Genomic DNA, 27,598 nt, shown 5'->3' on the forward strand with positions numbered 1-27,598 from the left:
TATCATGGCCATCAATGATAATTCAGTGTCACCTTACACAAAAGTGTAAGTACTTAAGAAATAAAATGTGAAATTGTACCAATTAAAGTCAGTATCAATGGAAAATTTAAATCATATAAATGAGGGAAAAGAAAACAGTAAATATTAATCCAAATGCCAATCATAGGTTAAGAGAAAACACATTTTATGATGTTTCTTCAGACAGTGCTAAAATGTAAAGGGTTCATGGCAATACAAATATGTTGTATTTAAGGAAATAAATGTAACAAATATTATATTATGTTTTTGCCTATTATACTTCAAATGAAACTTAGTGCAACTTTAGAACCTATAAACAGCTTCAGTTTATTAATCACTTTTCTAAAGCTTTGGTGTTAGACAGCAGAGAAAAATTTCTTTACAGATTACATTGAAACAGCTAAAAGACTGCAGTCGGCATGAAACAATATTGAATTGTCCGAAAAATCAATTCTTAGTCTCTCTTGATATGTGGGAAGTCAAAAACCACAAGGGATAAATATTTGGGGTTTTGGGGTTAGTATATTTTGGCCCTTTGAGGAGGTAATGGTAACAGGAAATATAAACTGACATTCAACAATGCCTGTAACAAGTTAAAATTAGAAAATGAGGGCAGAGTACAATTAAAGGTTTCTCAAGAGCACATGACTGTCTACAATTACAGAAGACTTGAAGTTGCTAGCACATTTAATTCAGTGCACATAATTTTCTTCTTAGTGTTAAGTAAAAATGGGCATGCTTATTTTTACATTTTAACATGCTGATAAGTTAAATTATTAAAGTATCTTTTCCAATTGACAGCAAGATTTTGTTTTGCTTTTGGAGAAAGAAAAACTGTCTACTCGTTGTTTAGAATTTTTCATTCTTTTTTTTTTAACCACACCATTCAGCATACAGGATCTTAGTTCCCTGACCAGGGATCCAACCTGTGCCCCCTGGACTGCACGAGGCACAGAGTTGTAACCACCGCACCACCAGGGAAGTCTCATCCATTTTTTGAGTGTGAAGTACAACCATATGAGAAAAGCTTTCTATTCAATAGCAATTTCTAAAGTCAAGTACCGCTTATTTTGAATACATAAGGCAGCATTAAAATGATGCAGTTTTGCAATTTCATTCATCAAATTTGATTTGAGGATAACTGGTTTTCTAATTATGAGCCACTTAAAATATTTTATAATTATCTTTAAATAAGAATAATTTTTGCAAATCAAATGATAGATAAACTAAATTATTTGCATCTTAAATTGAAATTTGGAGACAGAGAAAAAGAGAAATGTGAAATTGTCAAGAATTTTCCTAAGCGTTGCACATTTATTAGCCTTTATAGTCTGACTATTCTGTATTATTCAAATGATGACTTGGGCACATTTCAATATTTTTATTTTTCTGGATCAACTTTTTTCCAATAAAATCTAATATGCTTTCAGTTCAGTTCAGTCGCTCAGTCATGTCTGACTCTTTGTGATCCCATGAACCGCAGCACACCAGGCCTCCCTGTCCATCACAAACTCTCGGAGTTCACCCAGACCCGTGTGCATCGAGTTGGTGATGCCATCCAGCCATCTCATCCTCTGTTGACCCCTTCTCCTCCTGACCTCAATCTTTCCCAACATCAGGGTCTTTTCAAATGAGTCAGCTCTTCACATTAGGTGGCCAAAGTATTGGAGTTTCAGTTTCAGCATTAGTCCTTCCAATGAACACTCAGGACTGATTTCCTTTAGGATGGACTGGTTGGATCTCCTTGCAGTCCAAGGGACTCTCAAGAGTCTTCTCCAACACCACAGTTCAAAAGCATCAATTCTTCGGCGCTCAGCTTTCTTCACAGTCCAACTCTCACATCCATACATGACCACTGGAAAAACCATAGCCTTGACCAGATGGACCTTTGTTGGCAAAGTAATGTCTCTGCTTTTTAATATGCTCTCTAGGTTGGCCATAACTTTCTTTTCAAGGAGCAAGCGTCTTTTATTTTTTTAAGCGTCTTTTATTTTATTTTATTTTCCATTTATTTTTATTAGTTGGAGGCTAATTACTTTAAAATATTGTAGTGGTTTTTGTCATACATTGACATGAATCAGCCATGGATTTACATGTATTCCCCATCCCGATCCCCTCTCCCACCTCCCTCTCCACCCGATTCCTCTGGGTCTTCCCAGTGCACCAGGCCCGAGCACTTGTCTCATGCATCCAGCCTGGGCTGGTGATCTGTTTCACCCTAAATAATATACTTGTTTCGATGCTGTTCTCTCGAAACATCCCACCCTCACCTTCTCCCACAGAATCCAAAAGTCTGTTCTGTACATCTGTGTCTCTTTATAATAACCATATGATTATCTCAATAGATGCAGAAAAAGCCTTTGACAAAATTCAGCATCCTTTTATGATTAAAACTCTCCAGAAAGCAGAAATAGAAGGAACATACCTCAACATAATAAAAGCTATATATGACAAACCCACAGTAAGCATTACCCTCAATGGTGAAAAATTGAAAGCATTTCCCCTGAAATCAGGAACAAGACAAGGGTACCCGCTCTTACCACTGCGTCTTTTAATTTTACTGCTGCAATCACCATCCGCAGTGATTTTGGAGCCCAGAAAAAATAAAGTCAGCCACTGTTTCCACTGTTTTCCCATCTATTTGCCATGAAGTCATGGGACTGGATGCCATGATCTTAGCTTTCTGAATGTTCAGCTTTAAGTCAACTTTTTCACTCTCCTCTGTCACTTTCATCAAGAGGCTCTTTAGTTCTCCTTCACTCTCTGATGTAAGGGTGGTATCATCTGCATTTCTGAGGTTACTGATATTTCTCCCGGCAATCTTGATTCCAGCTTGTGCTTCCTCCAGCCCAGCGTTTCTCATGATGTAAATTAAATAAGCAGGGTGACAATATACAGCCTTAAGGTACTCCTTTTCCTATTTGGAACCAGTCTGTTGTTCCATGTCCAGTTCTAACTGATGCTTCCTGACCTGCATACAGGTTTCTCAAGAGGCAGGTCAGGTGATCTGGTATGCCCATCTCTTTCAGAATTTTCCACAGTTTATTGTGATCCACACACTCAAAGGCTTTGGCATAGTCAATAATGCAGAAATGGATGCTTTTCTGGAACTCTCTCGCTTTTTTGATGATCCAGCAGATGTTAGCAATTTGATCTCTGGTTCCTCTGCCTTTTCTAAAACCAGCTTGAACATCTGGAAGTTCACAGTTCACGTATTGTTGAAGCCTGCTTTGGAGAATTTTGAGCATTACTTTACTAGCATGTGAGATGAGTGCAATTGTGCGGTAGTTTGAACATTCTTTGGGATTGCCTTTCTTTGGGATTGGAATGAAACTGACCTTTTTCATTCCTGTGGCCACTGCTGAGTTTTCCAAATTTGCTGGCATATTGAGTGCAGCACTTTCACAGCATCATCTTTTAGGATTTGAAATAGCTCAACTGGAATTCCATCACATCCACTAGCTTTGTTCGTAGTGATGCTTTCTAAGGCCCACTTGACTTCACATTCCAGGATATCTGGCTGTAGGTGAGTGATCACACAATTGTGATTATGTGGGTCATGAAGATCTTTTTTGTACAGTTCTTCTGTGTATTCTTGCCACCTCTTCTTAATATCTTCTGCTTCTGTTAGGTCCATACCATTTCTGTCCTTTATTGAGCCCATCTTTGCGTGAAATGTTCCCTTGGTATCTCTAATTTTCTTGAAGAGATCTTTAGTCTTTCCCATTCTGTTGTTTTCCTCTATCTCTTTGCACTGACCGCTGAGGAAGGCTTTCTTATCTTACCTGGCTATTCTTGGAACTCTGCATTCAAATGGGAATATCTTTCCTTTTCTCCTTTGCTTTTCACTTCTCTTCTTTTCACAGCTATTTATAAGGCCTCCTCAGACAACCATTTTGCTTTTTCACATTTCTTTTTCCTGGGAATGGTCTTGATTCCTGTCTCCTGTACAATGTCACGAACCTCCATCCATATTTCATCAGGCACTCTGTCTATCAGATCTAGTTCCTTAAATCTATTTCTCACTTCCACTGTGTAGTCATAAGGGATTTGATTTAGGTCATACCTGAATGGTCTAGTGGTTTTCTCCACTTTCTTCAATTTCAGTCTGAATCTGACAATGAGGAGTTCATGATCCAAGCCACAGTCAGCTCCCAGTCTTGTTTTTGCTGACTGTATAGAGTTTCTCCATCTTTGGCTGCAAAGAATATAATCAATCTGATTTTGGTGTCGACCATTTGGTGATGTCCATGTGTAGAGTCTTGTCTTGTGTTGTTGGAAGAGGGTGTTTGCTATGACCAGTGCGTTCTCTTGGCAGAACTCTATTAGCCTTTGCCCTGCTTCATTCCATACTCCAAGACCAAATTTGCCTGTTAATCCAGGAGTTTCTTGACTTCCTACTTTTCATTCCAGTCCCCCATCATGAAAAGGATGTCTTTTTTGAGTGTTAGTTCTGGAAGGTCTTGTAGGTCTTCATAGAACTGTTCAACTTCAGCTTCTTCAGTGTTACTGGTTGGGGTATAGACTTGGATTACCGTGATATTGAATGGTTTGCCTTGGAAACAAACAGAGATCATTCTGTCATTTTTGAGATTGCACCCAAGTACTGCATTTCAGACTCTTTTGTTGACTGTGATGGGCTACTCCATTTCTTCTAAGGGATTCCTGCCCACAGTAGTAGATATAATGGTCATTTGAGTTAAATTCACCCATTCCAGTCCATCTTAGCTCACTGATTCCTACAATGTTGATGTTCACTCTTGTCATCTCCTGTTTGAGCATTTCCAATTTGCCTTGATTCATGGATCTAACATTCCAGGTTCCCATGCAATATTGCTGTTTACAGCATCGAACCTTGCTTCTATCACCAGTCCCATTCACAACTGGGTGTTGTTTTTACTTTGGCTCCATCCCTTCATTCTTTCTGGAGTTATTTTTCCACTGATCTCCAGTAGCATATTGGGCACCTACCGACCTGGGGAATTCATCTTTCAGTGTCCTATCATTTTGCCTTTTCATACTCTTCATGGGGTTCTCAAGGCAAGAATACTGTAGTGGTTTGCCATTCCCTTCTCCTGTGGACCACATTCTGTCAGACTCTCCACCATGACCTGTCCGTCTTGGGTGGTCCCATACGGCATGGCTTAGTTTCATTGAGTTAGACAAGGCTGTGGTCCATGTGATCAGATTGGCTAGTTGTCTGTGATTGTGGTTTCAGTCTGTCTGCCCTCTGATGCCCTCTCGCAACACCTACCATCTTACTTTAGGAATGTGATTAGCAATCAGTTTTTAAAAATTCCCTATTTCAAACTAAAATGGCAATTTGCATGTGTAAAATCTGTTTTACACAATAAAAATATCCATTGTTGGAAAACCTCACAGCAGTTTTTGTGATATTTGGAATGGGCTCCACAAAAAATGAGTATCCATGCTGGATAATCAGTTATTCTCATTTATAGCATTCTAACTGTATGAATTAGATGCCAGTTCAAATTAATTGATCTATTTCTGACTATTTGCTTCCACAGGAAGCTTCCATAGTCATGACTTTTATCACATCCCCTCCTGTGATCTCTGAACCTTGATACTCATCCTTCATAAATGTACAACAGAGTTGTGGTCCATGTTTTAAAATGATTTGATCATTTTCTATCTCCCCCACTTCCCTGGTGGCTCAGATATTAAAGAATCTGCCTGCAATTCTGGAGACCCAAGTTCAATCTCTGGGTCAGAAAGATCCCCTGTAGATGGGAATGGTAACCCACTCCAGTATTCTTTCCTGGAGAGTCCCTGGACAGAGGACCTTGGCAGGCTACTATCCGCGGGGTTGTGAAGAGTGGACACGACTAAGTACTAACACTTTCTTTATTATCTCTCCCACTGACTAAACCGTGAGTTCACTATGGGTAAGGACCATATTTGCTTATCATTCCATGCCCAGGGGCTAGCACAATGCCTGAGTTAGAATGGACTTTAACTAAATATGTGTTGTATGAATGAATGAATGAATGAGAGATATTTGAGAAAAGAGTCTCTAAAATCCAGCAAAGATTATTTATAAATAATTTATAAAGACAATATATTCAAACCAGGAAATGATACTAAACACACCCCAATACACTTTATGAGGTCAAAACAACCTTGATATGAAGACCTGATTAGAACTTTATGACATATATCTCCCATGAAAAACATACACAAAAACATTAGCAAGAAAAATCTGGTGGTTAAAAGGATTTATATAAGGCAAAGGAGTTGATTATATTCCAGGAATATAAAAGTGACTTAGCATTTGATTACCAATCATTGCAATTCATGTAATAAGCCATATTAACAAAATAAACAAGAACAATCTCAAAAGATAAATAAAATGCTTTTGAAAAAAATTGAACATCTGTTAATTTTTTTTTAAACTTTAGCAAACCAAAAATAGAAGGCGAAATATGTGAGATGATGGTTATCTTTCAAAAACCTAAAGCAATAATCTTTAGTGGTGAATTATTGAAAGCATTCCCTGGCAAATCATAAATGAGAAAGGGGTACCTGCAAAAACTACTACTGCCCAGTATTATACAAGGGGAGAGGTCTTAGCAAGTAGAAAAGAAATCAAACAGAAGTAGAAAGGCAGAAATGAATCTGTCATTTTCCTACAATATATTAGTAGAAATTTCAAAGCAGTCCACAAACTATAGAAATAATAAGTGAAATTAGTAAAGTTACTGGATATAAATTCAACATATGTATTTCTCAATTCTAGAAACCAATACTTATATATGGAATATCCAATGTTAAAAATCAATATTATTTTACAATGCCATCAAATACATCAAAATAGGGATATAACAGAAGATGGTAAAGCATATGTTCTATAAACTGCAATATGTTATTGGGAGAAGTTAAAGGCTAACTAAATAAATAGAGGAATATATCATCTTTATGAATTGGGAAGCTCAAAATTGTAAAAAAAAAAAAAAAATAGCACAATTCATACAAATTAACCTGTAGATTCAATGTAAATCCAATCAAAACCCTCATAAGGTTTATTTTTTGGAAATTGAGAAGTTGATTCTAACACTCATTTGGAAATACTGAGAGTTAAAAATAGCCAAGAAAAAGTTAAAGGAGAATAAACTTTGAGGAATTAAATGACTGGATGTTAGAACAGTATAAACATATAGTAATTATGACAGTGAGGTTGTTGGCCAGAGGGAAGCCAGATGAATGGAAGAGAGAGGGTCCAAATACAGACCCAGACCAGTGTGGTCCCTGATTTATGGCAGTTCTGTTTGGAAATTTATTTCCTTTTCTTCAAAAAAAGTGCCAGCTCAAACATCTATCCACATGGAACTAATTCCTACGTCACACCAAATAAAAGATCAGTTTCAAATAAAGCACTGACCTACAAATGTAATAGAAAACAATAAAGCTCTGAAAGTTAACTCAGAAAAATCATTACCTTTCAGTAAGCAAAGATTTCCAACTAGGAAAGTCAGTGCTGACCATAAGGTAAATAATTAAAAATAAAGCTTTATTAAAACTAAGAATTCTGTTCAAGAAAAGATATTGTCAACAGAATGAAAAATGCCAACAATAGCTTGGGAAAAGGTGTTACCCATAGGGATTCTCACTAGGGATTCACATCTAGAATGTATAATGAATTACTATAAATCTTCAAGAAAAAGTTAATGTGATTTCTTGAGACATGCTAGCTGGGAAAGATTGAGGGCAGGAGGAGAAGAGGGTGACAGAGGATGAGATGGTTGGATGGCATCATTGACTCAATGGACATGAATTTGACCAAACTCCAGGAGATAGTGAAGGATAGGGAAGCCTGGCATACTGCAGCTCTTGGGATCGCAAAGAATCAGACACAACTTAGTGACTGAACAGCAATGGGAAATTTAAAAATATATACTTCATGAAAAATGATATTCATATAGACAATAAACACATCAAATGGTCTGTCATCATTAGTTATCAAGGAAATGCAAATTAAAACCACACTATAAAACCACTACCCATAAGAATAATTATACCTAATTGTTCCTAACTGTTCAAGCTTCCCTGGTGGCTCAGATGGTAAAGAATCTGTCTGCAAAGCAGAAGACCTAGGTTCAATCCCTGGTCAGGATGATCCCTTAGAGATGGCAATGGTAACCCACTCCAGTATTCTTGCCTGGAGAATTCCATGGACAGAGGAGCCTGGTGGGCTACAGCCCATGGGGTTGCAAAGACTGAAGCAACTTGCACGCACGCACAACAGCTCAGAAGTGATCTTGTTTATAGTCTGCCAACTAAAAATGGACACATAAATTTTGTTATAGTCATGTGACAGAATGCTATGTAAGAGTAAAAATGTTCATGGGTGCCAGAGAAAGAGGCATCTCACAAAATGGTAAGTGAAAGAAGCTGGTACAAAACGATGCATTCTGCATGATCCCATTTATAATAAATTCAAAAAGAAGTAAAGCTACTCTCATGACAGGGGTCAGAACAGTGTTTACCTCTGGGGAGAGTGGGACTGACAGGCAGCAGGCCGCAGGGAAGGTCAGAGAATGCCTACAAGTTCCTATTGTTTATTTGCAGTGGTGGCCAGATAGCTACGACCTTCCTAAAAATTCATTGAGTGGCTTATGGTTACAGTTTGTTCACTTCACATGAAGTCATCGAGGCTGAACACCATCATTTAGATCATCAGAAAGAAGCCAGTGGCCAGGTGCTATCTTTACCACATCTACCCGGAGTTCCAGGTGTCAAGAAGCAGCTTTTAGGTGAGGCAGCAGAAGAAACATAACAAAGAGAATATTATCATCACAACACAGTGACGGGAGCTCTAAAAGGAGTACCGAGCATAGGGGCAGCAGAGGAGAGGGGACGTGTCGCTCTAGTTGCTGGCTGAGAAAGAAGGATGATTGTGTGAGTAAGAATGTGTCAGTCATACAAGGGGAAGAACATGACAACACGGACCAGTCCACGTGGTTCACAGCCCTCACAAATTGCAGAGCCAACAGTTCTTCCTGAAAGGAGGTTAGGCCATGGAAAGACAACTCCTTGCTTGAACTCCGTGTTTCTCAGTTAGTTGTGGTGGACTAGAGTGATTTAGTGTGGAGATTTAAAATGGGCCTAAAATCCAGAAATGTCCTGTAAAGTCACTGTGTTTAATTCCAATCAAGTGGTTGATGAATACAATTAAGACATTGGCCTGTTTTTTGTTTTTGTTTTTGTTTTTTGCCTCAATCTTGTCTCTTTAATACAAGTGAAGGAGGAACCAGAACAGGCTCCATCTTGAAAACAGGACTGCATCTAGGGCGGGACTGTGGACTTTGAGCTGTCTGCCCAGTATCTGTGGAAACGACAAACCAATTGGAAAACCAGCCCCTTGGAAGGAAGAGCCCCAGGGCTCTCCATCGCCTAAAAGAATACCCTAATTATCTGTGTAACCGAATACAATCATACATTCCATTATGCTTATTGGGGTGTGACCAAAGACCTATTGATAATTGTCCACTGTTAACTACCTAGGCTTAAGGCATATGAATCACAGGTTAACTTTGATTGTAACTTTCTTTTTCCTTTGTTCAGACTAGTTTAAGGGAATTTGGGGAGGTGGGCTTGGGCACGTACACTTAGGGTACATAAGGTTTTCACAAAAATTGGTCGGGGTCCTGGCTAAGAGGAGACTCTGCCTTGGGCCCCCCAGTGTGATAAACTGCACTCCACCATCTGCACTGTCCTTCTGAGTGAGTTTGTTTCCCCGAAAGCGTGGCTACAATACAAGGGGACATACCGTAATGCACTAGTTGACTCCTAGTTTAGTTATCTAACTACTCAGATTAAGTTCTTCAGATGTTTCTTTGCCTTAAGAAACTAAGTCTCATTAAAACAATCATGTTCAGATGATCAGGATTTCATTATCAACGGAAACAAAGACACAAGTGAGAGCAAAAAAATGGTTTGTAAAGTCCTCAACAAGTCTCATGACAGAGTAGTCATTCAGCCTTTTCCCCTCATACACACACATACACACACACACACACACACACACACACACACACGACCCCCCATGCACCCTTATGATCATTTGCTTGATAACATCTCCTCCAGTTATCTTTCTTGCATTTTTTAAACTATTCGATTTAAATAGATCACCAATGAAACTATCTAGGCCTGCTTTAAACTGGTGTGCATTAACAGCACAAAGAAAACTGGACTTGAGGGAAAAAGAAGAAAAAGCAGACTCAAGCACTTCCTCCATCTTCTTGGAACTCACCTCCTTTCTCAAACATTTGGGAAACATAAAAACAGAATCCAGATAATTATTTTGCTATTCAAATGCTAAAATCAAAATGGAAAATGTGAAAAAGAAAGTAACTGATATTTTGGAAGAAGACTAAATTCAGATGTCAATTTCCGTTTGTACATCATGTTTATAATGACCAGATCTACTTTTAAATTTCTAGTAATCTTTAACAGCATAAAAAAATCTAATCTCAGAGTCCCTGGTCTCCCGGATCTCTGTTGAATAAAATCTAGAGAACTAACTCATATACTTTTCTACTTTGAGATTATCTGTACTGTTACAAGTCAAAAGAATTCTCAAACATAATAAGCATTTCATAAAAGTAATAATAAATGGAGATAGAAAATAGAAAAACACATGTAACATTTTGTAGTAACAGATTGTCCCTACTAGTAAAATAAATTCAAGATAACAATTTTAAAAAACTCCTTTTTTTTCCTAAACGGCAAAGGAGTAAGTGTTCTGATTACCTTGGGAACTGTGCTGGCTTGAATACAATGCACAGTTTTTTTTTTTTTGTCTATTTTTGTTTTCTGCCACAGGGGAAACAAGAGAGGAGTCAAGCACTTCTTGTTAATCATAACAAGTTAACATGAATACAAAAACATTTTCTTTCTTTTTAAAAAGTGAGAAAGAAACAGGTGGAAAGGTAGTGATTTAAGGACTTGATTTAACTTCTGACTGGGTGTTAAAATTTTGGAGAAGTTAGTTAACTTTTCTCAGATTCAGTTTTAGCTCTAAACCTGAAGAATACCTTATCAGTTTTCTGTGAGAATGCAACACTCTCATATATGTAAAGATCTAGGCACGATGTAGACATTCAATAAATGGTAGCTATTATTTTATGATTCTTTTTACTAAATAAAATTTCTTTTCTGTATGTCATGAATTTGTGACTGAAATGAACATGCATGATATAGAACCAATGTTCACACATTTCTAATCACTTAGTACCAAAACTTCAGTTGAAGCTAGAGGATATTATCCTGAGAATCAGTTTTTTGAACAATCTATTTTCTATCCCTCCTTTGGGCAATAAAATATCTGGTAAAATGAAATCAGGGGAAATGAGATTATTAAAATTGAGAAAGCAAAGCACTTAAAGATGAAACAAAGAACAAGATATAAGAATGTAAACAACCCCACTTCTGAATTACTGGAAGCTATGGGAACAATGAAATGATAAATTGAAGTAAGTAACTCAAACTGATTTTTCCTTGGTTCTGCCCAGATAAGATTCATGTTTCTTAGAGAGTGTATAAACAGAGGCAAGGCTACCCTAATCCTGTCATCAACAATCAGCTTACACTTGTACTCTATAAGGTACGCAGTCTAGATAGACACGTCTTGTGCCTTTAAAAAATGTGGGTGAAAAAGTTAACAATAAACATAGAGTTCCTTTGTGACTGTGTGTGTAATGGTGGTGAAGGCTGGCTAATATAATGAGAGAACAATGATCTACACTATATTTCATTGCCAGACTGTTCTTCCTTTATCGGTGGCCCCACACCCTGGTTAACAGCTTTATTCTGAATTTATGATACCAAAGAATAATTTTAATACATCTGTTTCTAGCACTGCCTATGAGTTTGCATCTTATTTTTTCTTGTCCTTATAGTGACTAGAACATAGAACATATTCATCCGATTATCCCAAAAGGGACTAATGCTACTCTTTTCATTCTCTTAGAAATGAGTTTACAACTGCCAAAACGCATAGGCATGTGATTATGTTTATGTATGTCCATTGTGCCACAACAAATCTTATTTCAGTAATCTGGAATCCTCAGGCTTGTTGGAAATGAAAAGGGCATTTCTTGTGTATTTATGTGGAAATGGAAAGTGTGAATTTTGCTGTTTCAGGGAGGTTAGAGCACACTCTATATTTCTTATTCTGTAGAAGATTAACTCTGGCTTTCCTCCATTTTTTTCTATTAGTTAATGTCACTAATACCCCTTCAGTTTGCAAACCAAAAATTTAGACTTCCTTAGTAATTGTTCATCATCCCCTGTACTCAATTACCATATCCTGTTCATTTTACTCTCGAAGAAGTTTTACCTCGATGTTCACTTTTCTCCATCTCAGCCCCCTTGATCCAAGTACAGTCATCTCACCCTTAGGTTACTGAAATAGACCTGTGACTGTTTCCCTTTCACCACTGTTCACCACTCAATAACCAGAGAGATATTTTTATATTTTTCATTTGATTATTTCACCTTTGCAGAAAATCTTTAATTGCTTTCCCATTATTTTTTATTGAAGTATAATTGATCTACAGTGTTATGTAAGTACTTTCCCATTACAGTAAGACCCCTTACATATGAATGAGTTCTGTTCTGAGAGTGCATTTGTTTGAAAGTCCAATTTGTTTATAAGTCCAACAAACTTAGCCTAGGTACCTAACTAACATAACAGGCTATGTAGTACTGTACTGGAATACATTTATAATGCTTGTTCCACAAATAATACAAAAGAAACACACACAAAAACAAAGAAAACACATTTATTCTCACAGGAGAATAAGTACCATACTATGGTACTTGAAAAGTACCATAATAGTGAAGAAGGAATTCATGGGGCCTGGACTCCATCTCAGGCCTGTCCATGCAGATCCTGCTAGGCCGCCTCTCCAATGGACTCTGAACTCTGTGTTTAGCACCTGTGGGAATGACAATGGAAGGATAAGACCCCCCCTCTGGGCAGGGGAATCTTGAAGATCACATCCAGGTTAAGAGAAAACAGACACTAATCACCCCTGCCTCCGGACAGTATCTATCAGAATGTAACCACAGGCTTATCAGTTATTAACTGGTTGGAATATAACCGCATGCTTATTGATTATTAACTGTTTGAACACATAACACGTGAATGATGGGGTTACTGTGATTGTATTTACCCTTCCTTTGTAAGCCTCAAGGGATTTGGGCTGGTGGGTTTGGACACGTACACATGGGGTATAAAAGATTTTCACAAATGCTGGTAGGGGTCCTTGGCTAAGAGGAGACTCTGCCTTGGGCCCGCCGGTGTAATAAACTGCCCTCCACTATCTGCATTGTCCTTCCGAGTGAGTTTGTTTCCCGGAAAGCATGGCTGTAACAATAGAAACAACAGCTAGCATACAGGGGCTGGCACTGGGTGAACAAGTAAGAAGAGTTACTGACTGCAGGAAAAAGAGGAGGTCAGAGATGACAGAGCTGAAGGAACGTCAGCAATAGGAGACAGAGGGCAAGCTGCAACTTCAGTCACATGGGAAGTGACTGGACATACAAACACACGCTTGCATCTTTGAAAGTTTTCAACTTGAAGGCTCATATGTAGGGGACTTACTGTATCCTTAGGGTTAAGTTCAAAGTCCTTTGTACAGCTGCACCTGTCTTACCTGCTGGTCTCCTTTCTATGCCTCTCCTTTTCAGAATTTCCAAGTTTCCTTTGCTTGATATCACTTCTCATTCTAGCCAAGCTTTTAGTCTTGGATTATTAAAATAAATTCCTCTGGTGTCAATGCTCAATTCCTATATATTAATTCTTCAGAAGGAATATTTCTTGTATGAGAAATGCAGTTCTAGTTTGAACTAGAACATGCATGTTTCATAATTTCAAAATAGAAAGTTATGCACAGATTATGCATAATTTTTGCTTTATTTTTTGCTTTTATGCATTTCCCCAAATATTTTGTAGCAAACAAAAGCAGAAAAAGCCTGATGATTCATTAGCTTTAATATTATTCCTTTTTGTATTTTGTGCTAAGTGCTAAGTTACTTCTGTTAGTCTGACTCTTTGTCACTCCATGGACTGTAGCCCACCAGGCTCCTCTCTCCATGGAATTCTCCAGGCAAGAGTACTGGAGTGGGTTGCCATTTCCTCCCCCAGGGGATCTTCCCAACCCAGGGATGGAACCTATGTCTCTTTTGTCTCCTGCGTTGACAGGCAGGCTCTTGACCACTGGCACCACCTGGGACAAATTTATTCAAAACATTAACCTACTCAGTGAACACTCATCATCTGAAAGACGTAATAGGTTCTACACATAAGCAATGCTAACATATAGACCGACTATTCAAATTCTTATGTTCTTTAAAAACTCTTCTATTATTTTAACTTCACCACCACATGAAAGTTATTTTCTAATATTTTATAACATCTATAGTCCAGTGATCAGATATAGTCATCATTTCTAAATGAATATAAAGCTCAGTGAACTTAAAAGGAAACATTTTTCTGAAATAAATGCTTTGGTTAACATTTAAATTTTTGTCACAACACACATTTTAAAATATAATACTTTTCATAAAGTAGAACAAAGACTATTTGACATGTTAATGTAATTTGGATTTTGAATTTATTTTAAATGAAACTATATTTTCCCATTAAAATACTGAAACTTCCTATTGGAAATATGGAAAGCCTCTTTTCCTTTCTATAAATCCCAACCATGACTTAAGCTTTTGCAATCTTCTTTAGTTTCTACACTAGAGTGTCTAAGAATAAGAGATTAAGGACTCATCATGTGATGATGAAAATCTAATAGTATATTTTTGCCTATACCTCATGAGAGTTTTACTTTCATTTGGGGTCAGTAGGAGAATCTTAAATTTATTTCCATTGTGGAAAACTTAAAAGGTACCTACATTTGGTGACTGAATCATTTATCTATTTACATGAATATGCTCAGTTCTTTAAAGCCAAACTCAGTCTAATATTTGTCTCTTCCAGATCCACACATTCATTATCTGATTCAGCTTCTCTCTCTACCTGTAAGAGTCAGATGGCTGTCCATGCTCCATGAAACCCACTGTCTTCGCCTGTCATCTCTCCCAAAAGCCTTGTACCTTTCAATCACTTTATCACCTTGGCTATTCCTTTCAAAACTCCCCCTTTCTTAAAGTCTGCATCATATCAACACAGAAAGAAAACTGTTCTCCTGAACCTTTCCATGGGGCTCTATACAGTTTTATACATTTAGTCTTCCTAATGAAGAAAATTCTTCAAAAGAGTCTCTCTAAAAATTGCTAAATTTATACACACCTAGAGAGTAACCTGCACTCCGTAAGCACCCCAAAATATTGCAGACCTAAAACACGCCTGGGAGAGATTGAGGGCAGGAGGAGAAGGGGCGACAGAGGATGAGATGTTTGGATGGCATCACAGACTCAGGGACCAAGAGTCTGAGCAAACTCCGGGAGATACTGAAGGACAGATGGGCTGTGGTCCACGGGGTCGCAAAAAGCTGGACATGAGTTAGTAACTGAATAATAACAAAACACAGTCACACTAGAGATTTTATTTTCTCGGTTATTAAAGCAGATTAAGAGTAAATTCTGCCTCAATTTTCTTTCTAATCACATTGTAGAACTGAAAAAAGCAAAAAACTTTGGGAAATTTTGTTGTCCCATTTTCATTTTAATCAGATAGAAGCCATATGTGATGCCTAACCGCCTCCGAGCAGGGCTTTACCACCTGCTGAGTACGTGGATGCAAAGGCCTGTTCATTACCAAAGTTCTTCACTGAAGTTTTCAAATAATTTCTTTGGTTAAAAAAACAAGTAGGTAGAATCTAATTCCTCTGAAAGATGCTGCTCACTACTTTTCTAAGTTTTGGTCCTATTAGGGTTTTGTTTTTGTATTTTTTCAGCATGACACACCCTGTTCCAAAATGAACACTCTCCCAACAGCTCTAAATGTAACCGGAAAATTATTACACAATCTAAAATACACATACTTAAAAACAAGCAGTGGTACATAGATAGTGTTAAAATATAAACTGAGGCATATTAAAAATGTTAAGACTTTATTTGAGCCAAAAAATTTGAGCTGGAAATTTAATTCCAGCCAGGTAGTACAAAACCAGAAGATTTCACAGATGGAGGCTGAGAAGAGACTTTTACAAAGAAAAAGTGGAAGCAAAATAAGGAAATGATTGATTAGCTGTAATTTACCCCAAGTTGCCTGTTTGTGATTAGTTGTCCTTATGTTTCAATTCAGTGACCTTGAGGTATTAATGGGCTTGGATTTTGTTTTGCGTCCACAGGCCACCACGGCATTTGAACCCCTTCATCTAAAGACCTCCTTGTTTAATTAATTTAATGATAGTAATTTTAAGATTTCTAAAGTACCGTATTTATTTCCAGTTGTCTTTACTTTTTTTTCATTCAGTTAATGGTTTTAAAATTATTTCTGCAACTTATATGAAGCAAAGGCAAAATGAGACACACAAACCAGTAAATGGATGTGAAACAATACACTCTGAGGATCGTTTTACTAAAAACATACACACGCTTATGCAATCATGTCTACTCATTTATGCATGCTGCTAAAGTAGAACAAGGTAATTTTTTAGCTTTTGAGCCTTGAATATTCAGACATTCACTCACCTAAGTGAAGTGTTAGTTGCTCAGTCATTTCTGACTCTTTGTGACCCCATGGACTATATAGCTTGCCAGGTTCCTCTGTCCTTGGGATTCTCCAGGCAAGTGGGTAGTCATTTCCTTCTCCAGGGGATCTTCCCAATCCAGGGATCAAACCCAGGTCTTTTGCATTGCAGGCAGATTCTTTACTGACTGAGCCACAAGGGAAGCCCATCCATTTACCTAATAGTTACTGAATTTCGACCAGGTGCCAGGCATACTGTTCCAGGGGTTGAAGATGTATCAGTAAATAAATAGATTTAAATGTCCATCCTCATGGAGCTTACATTCTGATTACACATGAAATATGTTCATGGAAATTCAAGTCAAAGTCAAGTATATTAAATTTTTGTCTCCAAAGATTTACTTGTAGCAAATGATCTAGATGCTTCCACTTTTTTAAATATAACAAAATGTAGGTCCTGAACCAAACAAAACTAATTACTTTAAACATGTTGAAAGAACTGGAAATAATAGAATTGCATAAACTATAACACAGACTAACCCAATTCTTGGAGTTGAATCACATATCCCTGATTAATCTTCCAAATATAAATATTTACACGTGTTCAGTTCTTCTTTCTTGATGGAAAATGAAGAAACTTTGGGCTGAGAATGAACTGAACTTTCAAAAGTTCTCAAAAATATTTTAAACAGGAAACCAGCTGCCTCCACCCACCCATAGCAATATGTTCAAAGTGCAGAACTGCAGGAGTTCAGTGAAGGCTCTGACGGCTCCAAATTACTACAACTCAGATGTAGTCCTTGAATTGTATGCCCGTGCAAATAAGATTACAGAAGACGCTGAGAAAATAAAATTATTAGTGAATATGGACCTCTCTACTTTCACAATTATGTTGTTTTCTTAAAATGCATGGTTAATTTCATTTGAAATCACAAGGTTCTGAATAGGAGTATTATAAACTGCAGAGAGTATATTATACTGCTTATGACATGAATGGAAAAAAATATAAAAGGAACATGCAAAATTGATCTTGTATATAATTAAAACTATGCATTTATAGTACTATATTTATTTATGGTATTAAGGATGTTAAACCAATTGTTTTTTCTTGCTAAGGAGTATTTTAACTCTAAGAAAAACAGAATTGAAATAACACGTGATTTAGTCACTGATTCATGTCCAACTCTTGCGACCTCATGGACTATAGCCTGCAAGGCTCCTCCATCCATGGGATTCTCCAGGCAAGGATACTGGAGTGGGTTGCCATTTCCTTCTCTAGGGGATCTTCCTGACCCCAGGCATCAAATCAGGGTCTCCTGCATTGCAGGCAGACTCTTTACTGACTGAGCTACAAGGGAAGCCCCTGAAATAACATAGAAAAAGCAACAGAGCAATGAAATTGCTCAAAACTGAACATTCTTATGTAACAAACTGAGATATATTAATATAGGCATATATTTCATCGCAAATTATCAGAACAGCAGCTAATAAGATGTTGATGTTTAGAAAAAATGTTGACTTCTTATCTTAGTCACTGTCACTAGATTTATAGCCTATAGATCTATGGACTCTACTAAGATAAAAATATTATCAGTCATACATTTTGTTCTAATTCTTTAAATTTTAATTAGTATAAAACAAGTAATCAGTTTTCAGATATATCACTGGGGGGGAAAAAACCTTAGCCTCAAAAAATAGGTATGATGGTTGTATAATACTTAAGCTACTCTTATAATAATATATCCAAAATCTTGATTTCACTGAGAACATTTCGTTTGTAAGGTTCTATAATCTTAAGAGGGGCTTACACAGTGGCTCAGTGATAAAGAAATCACCTGCAAGGTAGGAGAAGCAAGAGATGTGAGTTTGATCTCTGGGTTGGGAAGATCTTCTGGAGGAGGAAATGGCAACCCACTCCAGTATTATTGCCTGGAGAATCCCATGGACAGAGGACCCTGGCAGGATATAGCCCATAGGGTCCCAAAAAGTGGGATATAAGTGAGGATGCACGTGTGTAATCTTAAGAAAGAGAAGACATGAACAATTTAAAGATATAAATATTAGATTTCTATTTGAAGATCAGTTACTCTCTGAGATTGTGTAACTTCTTCCCTGGCTACACTTTCTCCATTTTAGCCAAAATGTATTAGTGATTTGTTTAGACATAGAGTCTCTCAACTTCTCCAATTATCTTTCTAAGGGCTGATGATTTTTTTTTTTTTTTTTTTTTTTGGTCCTTTGGCATAAAAACAGATAACACTAAAGAAAGAAACAATTTAACCATGAAACAGATCTTAGCACAATTGTTAATTGATCCAGAATCAGTTTTCACGTGTTTATTTTATTGTATGCTTAGTTTTCTTATTTCCTTAGTAAAGACAAGTAAGGAATTAGATTTAAAATGTCAAAATAACAGGAAGTTAATAGCCAGTGTTTATATTTCTCAAAAGATCTGGCATTCCAGCCAGATCTTCTATTTCTAAAATAGAAAACATAAGACATATACAAGGAAAACTGCAAAAAGCTGAAACCAGATTAAACTCAGACTTTTTTTTTAAACTTGCTTTGTTTATATTTACATTTCAATCATATAAAAATTTTTTTCTTCAACTCTTTCCCAGGTAATCCTGATGATGCCACAATTTTAAATCGTCTTCAAAAACTCTATTTTTACTTTTTTTCCTCTCTGCTGTCCCAGATTTTTATCTTTTGCTTAATTTATAAAAAGAAGGGGAAAAAAAGCTAAGAAATGTGTGGATTCCTAGAAACTGTGTTTCATCATTTTTATCATTTCCTGCTCTTCACATCAATTAGGTTTTCTTAAATTGTGGCAAGGAAAGAACATACTGGCACCAGTGATTTCCACAGGTCACCATATGTCACATACTTCTCAGCATCACAAAAATATAGCTATGGAACAACATCAGAATGGTATAGTGAAACCCAGAGAATACTGGGTTCAGAATCAGAAAACCTAAGGTAAACCTGGTCCTTGAGAAGGTCACCCAAAGACACATCTTCATTTATTTACAACACAGACATAAATATAATGCCTAAATATGACCTATGGTTGCTATGGGAACACTTTGTTTATACTTTGGGGTCTGCACTGTCCAACATGGCAGTCATTGGCCAGACAGAGCTGATGAACCCTTGAAATGAGGCTCATCTGAACTGTGTGTGTAAATTAGGCACAGCATAGAAAATTAAAATGTAAAATATCTCATTCAAAAATTTATATTGATTATATTTTAGAATAATATTTTAACATATGAGTTACAGAATTTTCCACATTTAGCAAATTGGGACTTTCCTGGTGGCTCTGTCCATGATGTCAGAAACACAGGTTTGATCCCTGAGTCTGGAAGATCCCCTCAAGAAGGGAATGGCTACCCACTCCAGTGTTCATGTCTGTAGAATTCCATAGACAGAGTAGCCTGGTAGTCTGAAGTCCATGTGGTCTCAAAGAGTTGGACACGACTAAACAACTAACAAATTCACTTTCATTGAGTTAAGTAAACTATACTATTAAATTACTTCCATGTTTATTTTCTCACTTTTTAATGTAACTTTAAATTATATATGTTGCTTGAATGATATTCCAATTAAACAGTTCTACTCTAAAATATCTAAAGAAAAAAAACTAAGGGGTTTCTTTTCCATAGAGAATTGTACAGGAGTAGAAAATTACATTTCAATTTTTCTTTAAATTAAAAAAAAAAAAACGTTCTGTGCCTTTTGGCAATATTTTTCTATCTTACAGAGGTTTTCAACCTGTACTTCAAGTTGACATGATTAATAACAATGGTATTTACAAATATATGCTTAGAAACTGCACTCTATCGATAGTGGGAATACAGATGAAAGAACTAAAGCCTGTTGTTGTTCAGTCGCTCATTCGTGTCGACTCTTTGTGACCCCATGGACAGCACACCAGGCCTCCCTGTCCATCACCAGCTCCCGGAGCTTGCTCAAACTCATGTCCATCGAGTCAGTGATGCCATCCAACCATCTCATCCTCTGTCGTCCCCTTCGCCTCCTGCCTTCCATCTTCCATCAGGGTCTTTTCCAAAGAGTCAGTTCTTCGCATCAGGCGGTCAAATTTGGAGCTTTAGCTTCAACAATATGCAAGCCTCGATCTCTACAAAAACAATGACTTCCACATTGCTAAATCTACTTAACATTTAATTCCAGGTTTGAAATTCCTATCTTACTTGACCAGTTAGTAGCATTTGTATAACTGGCCATTCCAACTTTCCAGATCACTCATTTCCTTGGCTTCTAGAAAACCCGTTTCTCATGGTTTTCTACCTTACTGGTGTTATGTGCTCAGTCATGCCTAACTCTTTGTGGCCCCGTAGACTATAGCCCACAAAGCTCCTCTGATCATGGGGTTTTTCAGGCAAGAATACTGGAGTGGGTTGCCATTTCCTCCTCCAGGGTACCTTCCCGACCCAGGGATCGAACCCACTCCCCTGCATTGGCAGGTAGATTCATTACCATTGAGTCACCTGGGAAGCCCCACCTTGCTGACTGCTGCTTCTCATTCCACTTTAGTGAGTCTGTCCCATCGCAGACCCCTGAGGTGCAAGTGCTCTAGTGTTGAGCCTTCGAATTCTTTCCTCTTTCCCCAGTGGCAATCGGTCTAGCTGAATGCATCCAGTCCTTTGCCTTCAAATCCACCTACTTCCTGATGTGTACCACAATTATTTCTCCATCCTGAGATCTTCTTTTAGCTCTTGATTCATGTATCCAGTTGACATCAGCATTTCAATATTTAATTGACATCTCAAATTTCACACATCCAAAAACAGATCCTTAAACACCACCCTCTAATCTAAACCACTCTTCCTCCTGCCCTTCCTCTGTCAACAAACATTTTATGATTCCACCTTCTTGGATCAAGCCAAGAGATCATCTCTGATTCCTCGTTTTTTTCACACTGCACATGTAAGCGAGTGGTCCTGCTTATGGCTCCATGAATACTGGAGTCTTTCCCACCAAGCTGTGCTAATAGGTCAAATGTATCGTAGTCCCACATCCAAGCTTCCCTTGTGGCTCAGACGGTAAAGTCTACCTGCAATGCAGGAGACCTGGGTTCGATCCCCGGGTTGGGAAGATCCCCTGGAAAAGGAAATGGCAACCCACTCCAGTCTTCTGGCCTGGAAAATCTCATGAAGAGAGGAGCCTGGAGGGGCTACAGTCCTAGGCGCCACAAAGAGTCCGACACGACTACGCGACTTCACTTTCACTTTTACTTTGATCCAAGGTTCGGAAGCCGCTAAGTAGATTCATACAGTGTCAGCATCCTTAGAGCCATTTATTAAGTCTTAGTGGCCACAATCGGTGTTTTCAGTCCTCACAATCGTCAGTTTTATGACTTAGTCTTTGTCGTTGTAAACAGAACAGAGAAGCCCGGGCAGCCTCTGAGAATGAGATGAGAGCAGCTCTACGCTGTCTGGTTTTGGCCCGACTCAGTTGCTGTCAGGTGAACCTCCGGGAGATCCTGAACTAAGGATGAAATGAAGGCTGGTCCAGTGGGTAAGAGTCTATCTTGCAATGCAGGAGACACTTCGCCCCTGGTCGGGGGAAGACCCCACAGAGCAACTGAGCGCATGCGCCACGTCTGCTGAGCCAACTCGCTAGAGCTGTGCCCTGCAAGGAGGAGCCCAGACACTGCCGCTAGAGAGCAGCCCCCGCCTGCCGCAGCTAGAGAAAGTCCACACGTGGCAATGAAGACCCAGTGCAGCCAAAAATAAATAAAGTTTTTAAAAAATTTAAAAAAAAAAAAAGATGGAATGAAGCACACCTGAATCTTTGCACAACGCCTGCAATTACTCAAGCTTCTACCTAGAAAAAGCTTACGAACAGAATCTTCCAGAACTATGTAAAACTCCAGGGGTTGTCTGATGCTTCCACTGTCACCTCCCACCACCCCTCCCCACCCCCGTCTTTCTTACAAAGGGTTACTATCCCCTGAGCACTTACAATATGTGAGTTATGTTTTTACCTCGTTCAGATGATGAGCAAACAGAAGAAAGCAATCTATGAATATACACTGAATAATAAGGCCATTAGATCTTTGGCAGCCGTCATAAATTCAACTTTTGACATAATGCCTTCATAATCCTAAATTCACTAAGGGAGGAAATGAAAGACTGTGAAAAACCCTCAGAACTATTTCCATAAAAACTAAAGTTGTTTCAGGCTCCTCTTCGTTGAAATATTGTCACTTTACCTCCTGTTACATTTCTAAATGGTTCCTGCATCTTAGAAACATATGTTCATGAGTCAGTGGCTGAAAGACTCACTTCTGGGTTTTTTTTGAAACTTTAATTCTACAAATTAAAAGCAAGCATTGGGATAAAATACCATTTGTAAGTTCTGCAATGAGCATATTTTTCCTACCCAATACTAAGGATATCTCTGTCTTCACATACCAAAAAAATGCTTCTATCAGAATTTTAATTTCAAATATCTTTATATCTTTGTTACACCCAACAGCAATTCTTGGCAAATGCCATTGACTATAAATCACCCAGGTAATATTTACACATACAGAAAGATGAATAATCCTCTGCAAAGCTATGATTTCAGTGAAATGGCCATGAGCCCAACCCATCTTCTCTTTGATGGTCTGATTTTCTCCAATAAAATACCTATTTAATTTTCTTTTTTTTTAATAACCAAATTCTCAATTTACAGTTGATCACAGATGACCATATATAATCAGTGAGGCCACAAAGGATGGGGCTATACAAAATCCCCTCTTTGGGAAATAGTCTTGGAAGTCAGCCTAGATCTAGTTACTTAATTAAATTAAATAATTATAATATCATAAAGCCAGTGACCAAAGCATTTGAAATGACAAATTATTTTAACAATGAACAGTTTAAAAGGATGAATCTTTACATTTCAACTATCTTTATCTCTCTGGATGTTTGGCAAAAGATATTACTTCAGTAAAGCCTACTTGAGTGATAGCAAGTTTCTAAAATAGTACATTTATAAAATGATATCATAGAAATTATACATATATATTCAAAACTCATTATTATAACATAAGGAACTTTTATAATTTTATTTCATTAAAAATACCAAAGAATAGAAAAGAAGAAAATAAATGCTATTGAAGAGACTAGTTCTGTGCTCTTTAGAGGAAAAGCAAAATAATACATTTAAGGTTTGGCTATTTAAAGGGGAAAGTGTTGTTAATAAGTTCTATTCTTTTTACTACCTATACACTGTTCTCAACATAATCTATTAACAGCATGAATTTTATATATGCTCTTCACCCACTGAAATAAAACTTATAGGATAATTTTCTTTAGTAATAATTATGTCTCCATAATTTTAGGAAGATGTGGTCCCTAGGCATTCATTCATAGCTATCATCAAGGAAAAAAAAAAAGGAATGGCAGTGTGTTCCCAATGTCATTTCATTTCCAGTCACTTCATTTATTTCATTTGTGAATAAGTAATATTAGATGAAAATCAGAGATGAAATTTCCTTTGAGAAATCAAAATATATCTTCTTTGAGTATGAATACAACATTCAAGAAAATAACGGAGAAAATCAAAAGAGCTGAATACAAGAACAGCCAACTTAAATGTAAAGACTGCTTATTTTCTTCTTTCTATTCCCAAGGCAAGAGCGGGTCACCTGAGGGGGCTCTGATTGGCTTGGTCTACAGTTGCTGGAATTGATCTGCCTGTGGTCTCACCACCCGCTCTCGGGGTTCACTTACCCCAAAGCCTACTCCCAACCATCTCGCTAACTCCTGCCAGATTCACATTCCTAAAATACCAGTGCAGCAGAATGGAAGGGCTCTGGAGCCAGAAAGACATTGTTTGGAATCCTGCTTCACTTACTATATCTGTGGCTTTAAAGAAATCATCTAACATTTTTGAACATCAGATTCCTTCATGTATAACATGAAGATACTGTGTAAAATGAAGCTCATTTGATTGCATAGCTGTCAAAATTGCAGATATGTATGTAATTACCTTGCACACAGAAGCATACTTATATGTTGAAAGTATTCCAACGATGAAGAAGAAGCTGATGGTTAAGAAGAATAAGATGATGAAGAAGAAGAAAGAAGAGGATGAGTAGAAGAAATTTGCATCTTCAGAAATTTGTAATGGCCATCTCTGTACAATATATAAGGACAAAATTAATGTGTGAGTTGTAAGATGCTCCATAGCTCTGTCCTGCTGCTTCTATTGAGCACAGTGTCTACTACTCACGAGGTGTATTTTTTTTCTGCTCCAGTGAGATGGGTTACTCATCCCTAGCCTACCTGGCTCTATATTAATTTTTGCCTCAAAGACCTTTTGCTCCAACCACTTCTACATCGTAGGAGAGTCTTTTGGGTTTTTAGCAACTATTCCAGTTCCACTGATTTTTTTCTTTTTTAGATTATGAAAGTGTGATAGCAGATTTACAGGAGACTTGGAAAATACAGAACAAAGTTACATGTAGTTCCACGATATATTACAATAAGTTGTTTAAGTAGATAAGATTTTTAATTGGAGTTTCAGCATCAAATGCTCAAAAATTAACAGAAAGAAAAGTAGACAGAAAAGTAGAAGGATACAGTAGACCTGAAAAGTATTCTGAACCAATTCAACGTAACTAAGGTTTATACAATTTTCACAGAACACTAGGATACAAATTCTATTCAAGTTCCCATAGACTATAAACTAGGAGACACTGGAACATATCCAGGGAGATAAAACGAGGTGCAAAATTTTCATGGTTTAAAGGCATTAAAATCCTACATAGTCTATTCTCTTATCACTGTGGAAGTTCCACTGATTTTTTAAACCTCAGCTCAGGCATCCAGACTTTTCTTTCAAGGTGTCTCTAAAATCTTGCTTAAAAGGGGGGATTCAGAAGGTTTTGGCTTTATGGCAGAATTCAACTGATCTCGTAATACAAATAGAGGAGAGATGATGTTTCTCCAAATAGAAGTGGCCTGAGATCATTTTCAGTTATAAAGAATTACTGCCATTACGAGGATAGCTCTAATAACTAGATGAAACCCTCATAAATTTCAAGGCTACACCCATAGTGAAGCACCATGAGCTATGTCCCCTTGTCAAGCAAATACTGAATCCAATGAAAACACATGAAAGCCTCAAAAGAGACCCCACTGAATGACGTTATCTCCAAGGAAACTACTTTTTAAAGTTTTGGGGGGAAATGCAATTCATATAAAACATTTTTCCAAATACTCAAATACACATTGATATTTTAAATCAATATTGAAAAATTACACAAAACTTATACAACTGTTGTATCACTAGCTTTTCAAGATTCCTTTCTAATCTAATGCTTCTGTAAAACTATGGAGAAAAGTCAGAATTAGAAACTAATTTATATGTGAGGATATTTGACAATAAAATGATTAACAACAAAATATTTAGTCAAAAGTTGTAACAATACTCTATCCCACAAAAATATTAGCAAAAATGTATTCAGATGATTGTAGAAAATAGGAAAACTAGTTTTTCTCTAAGCAAGAATATCAAGAAACATCACTGTGCATTTCAAAGCTGTGTTACACATTTTTATTTTTTAAAAGAATATCTCCTTTTTATTTCTATTTAACAGCTTTGCCCATTCAACCTTCATTTCATAATTTATCTTTGCAGAAAACACAAGCAAATACTTCCCAGAGGCTATATTTTCTTCAGTTCTGTAATGACTTTCTCTAAATATCCATTTCCTTTTATTTTATACAGGATTGTATTATTTTATGTCTCTTCTCCTCCACACTACCCAGGTAACTTACATAGAGAAATCAATATTAGTGCTAAGTTTAAAGTATACTTTCCTGCTAAGAGTGACAGGAATTCAGCACAAGGACCAGCAAAATGAAAATAATTCTAAATGCATGAGGCATGCGTAGGAGGATTTGCATAGCAATTCTACTTTATTTTTACTCTAAGAATATAAACTACTTCAAACACATTGGCTAACTCATATTCATTTGGAACTACAAGACAAGGTCTTATTATCAACATATTATCTTACTGTCGAAATTTAGAGTTGAAAAATCTTACCTGAGATTTGTTAGTGTACAGTTATTCTTTTTTTTTTTTTTTTACAAAACGAAATGTATCACAAGCTGCCAGGAGAAATAATACCAACGTGGGAAATATAAGAGGGAGGGAAGAAATCACGTCTACTTTAAGAAGAAACGTCCATTCCCTCTGTTTCCCAGACCTACGGTAGTTTTGTTTTGAATCTTATAAGCAACTGTCTTTTTCTTTGCTCCGAGAACAACACAGGTTCTGCCCCAGCAGGAAAATATAAAAATTAAATAAAAAGCCACAAGGTTATTAAGCATCTTACCCTCTGGGCTGGCTGGGCTGCTCCGTCGGCTCAGTGTTACAGACACATGTGTAAACAGGAGAATTCCCTGCATCCTTTTCTCATCTGTATAGCTCTGGGGTCTAGGCCAACAGGATTATTTCCAGCATTAAGGCCACTCCGCACTAACTCGAAGAAGATTCTCATTGGTTGTGAAGTTTTATCAAAACCAATACCACAACACCCTCTGTGGATCACAAATGAGCGATCCAAAAGGAAATCGTTTTATTGTTCCCTAACTCAGCACCGTAATCCAATGCTTCTACACAACCTATTTGAAATTTTACTGTGCATAATAAAGGGAGAAACACTCGCCCCTTCATCATCCACCAGTGTGTTTAATGTTTAATAGCAATTTGCATAACTTGCAGCAGTAACAGAATTGGCAAAGCAAAAAGAATCTATCTGCAAAAGATTTAAAGAAAGATTATAATGCAGATGACAGGAACAATAGGAAGCATCATTGGTTCAATCTGATCTTTATTAGACTGTGCCTCAAAAGAAAAAAGAATATGTAATAAACTATTTGG

At 37.2% G+C, this 27,598-nt stretch overlaps 1 protein-coding gene across 1 annotated transcript in view; it reads right to left on the reverse strand.

The window, feature by feature from the left end:
* CCDC102B (coiled-coil domain containing 102B) overlaps window positions 1-27,131 on the reverse strand; it is a 279,289-nt gene extending 252,158 nt beyond the window's left edge. The window contains exon 1 of the mRNA XM_061130691.1: window positions 27,051-27,131. The gene's annotated coding sequence lies outside the window, so the exon portion shown is untranslated. The remainder of the gene's footprint in view (window positions 1-27,050) is intronic.
* Window positions 27,132-27,598: the final 467 nt, after the last annotated feature.

Source organism: Dama dama, chromosome 27 (genome assembly GCF_033118175.1).
Source record: "Dama dama isolate Ldn47 chromosome 27, ASM3311817v1, whole genome shotgun sequence".
Classification (NCBI taxonomy): Eukaryota; Metazoa; Chordata; class Mammalia; order Artiodactyla; family Cervidae; genus Dama; species Dama dama.